Source organism: Chiloscyllium plagiosum, chromosome 16 (assembly GCF_004010195.1).
Source record: "Chiloscyllium plagiosum isolate BGI_BamShark_2017 chromosome 16, ASM401019v2, whole genome shotgun sequence".
NCBI lineage: Eukaryota > Metazoa > Chordata > Chondrichthyes > Orectolobiformes > Hemiscylliidae > Chiloscyllium > Chiloscyllium plagiosum.
This window is the reverse complement of record NC_057725.1, coordinates 47,456,981-47,463,839: the sequence shown is the minus strand read 5'-3', so window position 1 is coordinate 47,463,839 and position 6,859 is coordinate 47,456,981. Positions and strand designations below refer to the sequence as shown.

At 43.0% G+C, this 6,859-nt stretch overlaps 1 non-coding gene across 1 annotated transcript; it reads right to left on the bottom strand.

Moving 5' to 3' along the window:
• Positions 1–6,466: 6,466 nt before the first annotated feature.
• On the bottom strand, positions 6,467–6,539 carry trnaa-agc. Its single transcript has one exon. It is a non-coding gene; the product is annotated as a tRNA-Ala (tRNA).
• Between the last annotated feature and the right edge of the window lie 320 nt (positions 6,540–6,859).

The window sequence follows — 6,859 nt, the reverse complement described above, 5'->3', positions numbered from 1 at the left end:
CAGGTAGATAGGATAATGAAGAAGGCGTTTGGTATACTTTCCTTTATTGGTCAGAGTACTGAGTACAGGAGTTGGGAGGTCATGTTGTGGCTGTACAGGACATTGGAATATTGCGTGCAATTCTGGTCTCCTTCCTATCAGAAAGATGTTGTGTAACTTGAAAGGGTTCAGAAAAGATTTACAAAGATGTTGCCAGGGTTGGAGGATTTGAGCTACAGGGAGAGGTTGAACAGACTAGGGCTGTTTTCCCTGGAGAGTTGGAGGCTGAGGGGTGAACTTATAGAGGTTTACAAAATTATGAGGGGCATGGATAGGATAAATAGACAAAGTCTTTTCCCTGGTGTCAGGGAGTCCAGAACTAGAGGGCATAGGTTTAGGGTGAAAGGGGAAAGATATAAAAGAGAGGCAACTTTTTCACACAGAGGGTGGTACATTATGGAATGAGCTGCCAGAGGATGCGATGGAGGCAGATACAACTGCACCACTTAAGAGGCATCTGGATGGGTATATGAATAAGAAGGGTTTGGAGGGATATTGGCCAGGTGCTGGCAGGTGGGACTAGATTGGGTTGGGATATCTGGTTGGCATGGACAGGTTGGACCGAAGGGTTTGTTTCCATGCTGTACATCTCTATGACTCTATGGGGGATTTCAATGTGCAGATAGACTGGGAAAATCAGGTTGGTAGTGGATTGCAAGAAAACGAATTAGTGGAATGTCTACAAGATGGCTTTCTGAAGTAGCTTGTGGTGGAGCCCACTATGGAACAGGCAATATTGGGTTTAGTGTTGTGCAATGAGGCAGATTTGATAAGGGAGCTTAAGGTGAAGAAACCCTTAGGAGTCAGTGATCATAATATGATTGAATTTACTCTGCAATTTGAGAGGGAGAAGATAGAATTAGAGGTAACAGTATTACAGCTGAATAAAGGCAACTACAGAAGCATGAGGGAGGAGCTGGGCAGAATTGACTGGGAGAGGAGCTGAGCAGGAAAGACAGTGGAACAACAATGGCAGGAGTTTCTGGGAGTAATTCAGGAGACACAGCAGAGACTCATCCTGAGGAAAAAGAAGCATGGTATAGGGAGGATGAGGCAACCATGGCTGACTAGGGAAGTCAGGGATAGCGTAAAGGCAAATGAGAAAGCATATAATGTGGCAAAGGGCAGTGGGAAGCCAAAGAATTAGGAAGCTTTCAAAAACCAACAGTGGGCAACAAAAAAAGAAGTAAGGAGGGAGAAGATTAAATATAAAGGTAAGCTAGCCAGTAATACAAAGGAAGACTGTCAAAGTTTCTTTAGATATATAAAGAGCAAAAAAGAGGCAAAAGTGGACATTGGGCCACTGGTAAATGACACTTGAGAGATAGTAGTGGGGAACAAGGAAATGGCTGAGGAACTGAATAATTACTTTGTGTCAGCCTTCATGGTGGAAGACATGAGTAATATCCCAAACATTCAAGAGAGTGAGGGATAAGAGCTGGGTATGGTGGTCATCACCAAAGAGAAGGTGCTAGAAAAACTGAGTGGCCTGATAGTGAATAAATAACCTGGACCAGATGGACTACACTCCAGAGTTCGAAGGGAAATAGCTGAAGAGATAGTGGAGGCATTGGTGGTGATCTTTCAGGAATCGTCACAGAGGACTGGAAAATTGCTAACATGACATCCCTGTTTAAAAAGACAGTAAGGCAAAAGATGGAAAATTCCAGATCAATTATCCGAACCTCGGTTGTGGGTAAGATCCTGGTATCCATTGTGAAGGATGAGATTTTTGAATACTTGGAATTGTATTGTCAATAGGGCAAATTCAACATGGTTTCATCAAGGAGAGGTCATATCTGACAAATCTGCTAGAATTCTTTGAGCAAGTAACGAGTAGGTAAGATCCAGGAGAGCCAATGGATGTTATCTACCTGGACTTCAAGAAGGCCTTTGACAAGGTGCTGCATAAGAGGCTACTAAGTAAGATAAGGGCCCATGGTGTTAGAGGCAAGTTGCTAGCACGGATATAAGCTTGGCTGTCTGGCTGAAAGCAGAGAGAGAAGAATAAAAGAATCATTCTCAGAATGACAGCCGGTGACAAGTGATTTTCTGTAAGGCTCAGTGTTGGGACCACAACTTTTCACTTTATGCATTAACGATCCAGGTGAAGGAACTAAGTAAAATCTGGCTAAGTTTACAGATGATACAAAGATAGGTAGAGGGACAGGTAGCATTGAGGAGTCAGGGAGACTGCAGAAGGATTTGGACAGGTTAGGAGAGTGGGCAAAGAAGTGGCAGCTGGAGTACAATGTGGCAAAGTGTGAGGTCATGTAGTTTGATAGGAAGAATAGAGGCATGAACTATTTTCTTAATGGGGAGAAAATTCAGAAGTCTGAAGTGCAAAGAGACTTGGGAATTCTAGTCCAGGTTTCTCTCAAGGTAAACCTGTAGGTTGAGTCAGTAGTTAGGAAGGCAAATACAATGATTGCATTTATTTTGAGAGGACTTGAATATTCAAGCAGGGATGTACGTCTGAGCATCTATAAGGCTCTGGTCAGGCCACATTTGGAGTACTGTGTGCAGTTTTGGGCTCCTTATCTCAGGAAAGATGTACTGGCCCTGGATATGGTCCTAGATACTGACCCTAGATATGAGAATGGTCTCAGGAATGAAAAGCTTAACGTATGAGGAACGATTGAGGACTCTGGAGTTTTGAAGGATGAGGAGGGATCTAATTGAAAATATAGAATACTGAATGGCCTGGAGTAGATGTTGGGAAGATGTTTCCATTGAAGACACTAGGACCTAAGTGCATAACCTTAGAATAAAGGAGATAAGGAAAAACTTCTACAGCCAGAGAGTGGTGAATCTATGGAATTCATTACCACAGAAGACTATGGAGGCTGGGTCATTGAGTATATTTCAGACTGAGATAGACAGGTTCTTGAGTGTCAAGGGGGTCAAGTATTGTGGGGAGAAAGCAGGAGAATGGGGTTGAGAAACAAGATTGAATGGGAGAGCAGACTCGATGGGCTGAATGGCCTAATTTCTGCTCCCATGTCTTATGGTCTTGTCATAAATAAAATCCTCCAGTTTGCAAACAGCACTAAGGCAATGCCACCTGTATGAACTATAATGAACTATACATACATGTATATTGTGGAATGTGCATCTTTCCAATGGATCCAATCATTCCTAATGAAACAAGGGGAGGGTGAGTTGATATTTGGAATGCATAAACTGGCCTTATTCTTTTGCCTGATTCTATATGATAATCAAGCTAGCTTTAGCAGGAGTAGAGACAGGCTGGTCAGATCGCTGTCTTTATTGACAAAGATGAATTTTGACCTTTGTGCTCTAGGTCTTTGAGTCTCTGAAGACCCTGCTCTATCTGCATCTGCAGGGGCAGAGCTGGTATTAGATGATAATGTGGCATGTTATCATCTAATAGTGAATAGTAGAAGAAAGGGTGTGTCAGTTCAATGGTGAGGCATAAGAAAGCTTGGAACAGAGTTTGCAAATGTAATGTTCCTCTTGCTGTTATTGCCTCTAATGAGCCAGTGTTATATCATTTGGTTAAGGTCACTGGACTGTTGATATACTCATAAGATATTGGAGCAGAATTAGGCCATTTGGCCCATCGGGTACGCTCTGCCATTCAGTCATGTCCGATATGCTTCTCACTCCATTTTCCTGCCTTCTCTCTGTATCCCTTCAACCCATTACCAATCAAAAATCTGTCTAACTCCAGTTTAAATTTACTCAATGACTCAGCTTCTAACACACTTTGGGATAATGAATTCTACAGATTCGCAATCCTCTGGGAGAATAGTTTCTCCTCAACTCTGTTTTAAATTTGCTAACCCTTATTCTAAGTCTATGACCTCTTGGCCTAGAATGCCCCACAAAAGGAAGCATCTGTTTATTTTATCCATACCTTTTATCATCTCGAATACCTCCATTTGATCTCCCTTCATTCTTCTAAATTTCAGAGGGTATAAACCTAAACTGTTCAATCTCTCTTCATATGTCAAGCGCCTCATCTCCGGAATCAATCCAGTGAACCTCCTCTGAACTGCCTCCAATGCCACTACATCTTTCCTCAAATAAGGGGATCAAAACCATGCACAATACTCCAGGTGCAGTCTCACCAATACCTTGTGTAGTCGCAACAACACTTCCTTACCTTTATATTCTATTCTCTGGTAATCTGTAGACCCAGGTAGTGCTTTAGGTAATCACATTTGAATCCCATTACATAGCAGATGGTGGAACTTGAACATAAAAAAATTCTGAAATTAAGTCTAATAATGACCCTAAAATTGTTGTTGATTATTGTAAAAACCCACTTGGATTACTGATATCCTTCAGGGAATGAAATATGCTGGTCCTAACTACATGTGACTGCAAATCCACAGACTCCAGTTCCACAGTGTTATAGCTGACACTTAGCTGCCCTAGCGAGACTCTCAATTGTATCAAACCACTAAGCATAAAAAAAAGGAATGAAACCAAATGGAACATCTAATACTGACATAGGCAACAGAAATGATAAAAGCAAATTTTGTCCTATCAACCCCTATCAACTTTTTTACTATGATGTGGTGGCTCGGACCGATGTTTCACAGACCTGTTAACCAACAGCCTGACATAGTAATACTCAGGGAATCCTACGTTACAGACAATGTCCCAAATACCACCATCACTGGTAGGATAGACCTAGCAGAGGTGACAGCACAGTGGCATGCAGTCAGGTGGGTCATAGAGTCATACAGTCATAGAGATGTACAGCACAGAAAAAGACCAATCAGTCCAATTTGTCCATGCCGACCAGATATCCCAACCCAATCTAGTCCCATCTGCCAGCACCTGGCCCATATCCCTCTAAACCCTTCCTATTCATATACCCAACCAGATGCCTTTTAAATATTGCAATTGTACTGGCCTCCACCACTTCCTCTGGCAGCTCATTCCATACACATACCACCCTTTGTGTGAAAAAGTTGCCTGTTAGGTCTCTTTTATAACTTTCCCCTCTCATCCTAAACCTGTGCCCTCCAGTTCTGGACTCCCCAAACCCAGGGAACATACTTTGTCTATTTATCCTATCCATGCCCCTCATGATTTTGTAAACCTCTATAAGGTCACCCCTCAACCTCTAATGCTCCAGCGAAAAGTCCTAGCCTATTCAACCTCTCCCTAGAGCTCAAATCCTCCAACCCTGGCAACATCTTTGTAAATCTTTTCTGAACCCTTTCAAGTTTCACAACATCCTTCGGATAGAAAGGAGACCAGAATTGCAAGCAATATTCCAACGGTAGCCTAACCAATGTCCTGTACAGCCACAACATGACCTCCCAACTCCTGTACTCAATACTCTGACCAATAAAGCAAAGCATACCAAATGCCTTCTTCACTATCCTATCTACCTGCGACTCCACTTTCAAGGAGCTATGAACCTGCACTCCAAGGTCTTTTTGTTTAGCAATATTCCCTCAGACTTTACTCTACAAGTCCTGAATAGTGGGCGGAATCTTATAGGGACCTCAACAACATGGAATATGGCGAAATTTATGGTAGAGTTAGGCAAGAAGTCCTATCTTGATGCTGGGACCAATTCACTGGATCTTTTTTGTGTTTGCCAAGTAGTGAGGCGAGTTTTTCATGAGGCAGTGACGAGTTGCTAATTAAGAAGGATTATCGCTTGTTATAACCTTATTCACTCTGTAACTCATCTCCTTAATATCTAGCTTCCTATCTGACCTGGCACTCCAAACAAGCTAGATGTTGTGTATTCTAGACATGTAAGTCAGACCTAGTGACATCATCTCACTGCTTGCTGGGAGGAGTGCCCATGTTGCTCATCACTAAAATGGATCTCAGAATTTGATACATAGGCACAGTTCACATGCATCCATTGTCTACAGTCATTGGCACCCGATATTTGCCAACCTGCTTGACTATCTGATCCATGTGCAGGTCATTTTGGAAGCACAGACTTGAATTGCAGGCAGCATCAATAACTAGACTAAAAGACTGCTCTCAGGACTTTTTAGTGCAGGAACAGGCGCCCAGCTCATAATCCGATTGACCAGGGAAATAAAAGCTTATAAGCTCCAACAATACCCAAGAAGCCTGACACAATCCAGGACAAAGTAACCCATGTGTTTGGTAGCACATACAGGACACGTGGCTTTATTAGATTATTTACAGTGTGAAAACAGGTCCTTCGGCCCAACAAGTCCACACTGACCCACCACCCACCCATACATTTACCCCTTCACCTAACACTATGGGCAATTTAACGTGGCCAATTCACCTGACCTGCACATCTTTGGACTGTGGGAGGAAACCAGACCACCCGGAGGAAACCCACACAGAGAATGTGCAAGCTCCACACGGTCAGTCGCCTGAGGCAGGAATTGAACCCGGGTCTCTGGTGCTGTGAGGCAGCAGTGCTAACCACTGTGCCACCCTAATATTGTGGAGAATGCGGGCATCGATCCCGCTACCTCTTGCATGCTAAGCAAGTGCTCTACCATTTGAGCTAATTCCCCATGACACATTAGTGTGGCATAAATAATAAGAACAGGAAGGTTATGTTTGGTGAGGCCACATTTGGAGTACTGCGTTCAGTTCTGGTCACCACACTATATGAAGAATGTGATTGCACTGGAGGGGATGCAGAGGAGATTCACCAGAATGTTGCCTGGGATACAGCATTTTAGTTCTGAAGAGAAGCTGTATACGTTCAGGTTGTTTTCTTTAAAGCAGAGAAGGTTAAAGGGAACCTGCTTGAGGTCTGTAAGATGATGAGGAGCATGGATGGGGTGGATAGGAGTTAGCTGTTCCCCTTCTTTAAAGAGTCAATAACAAG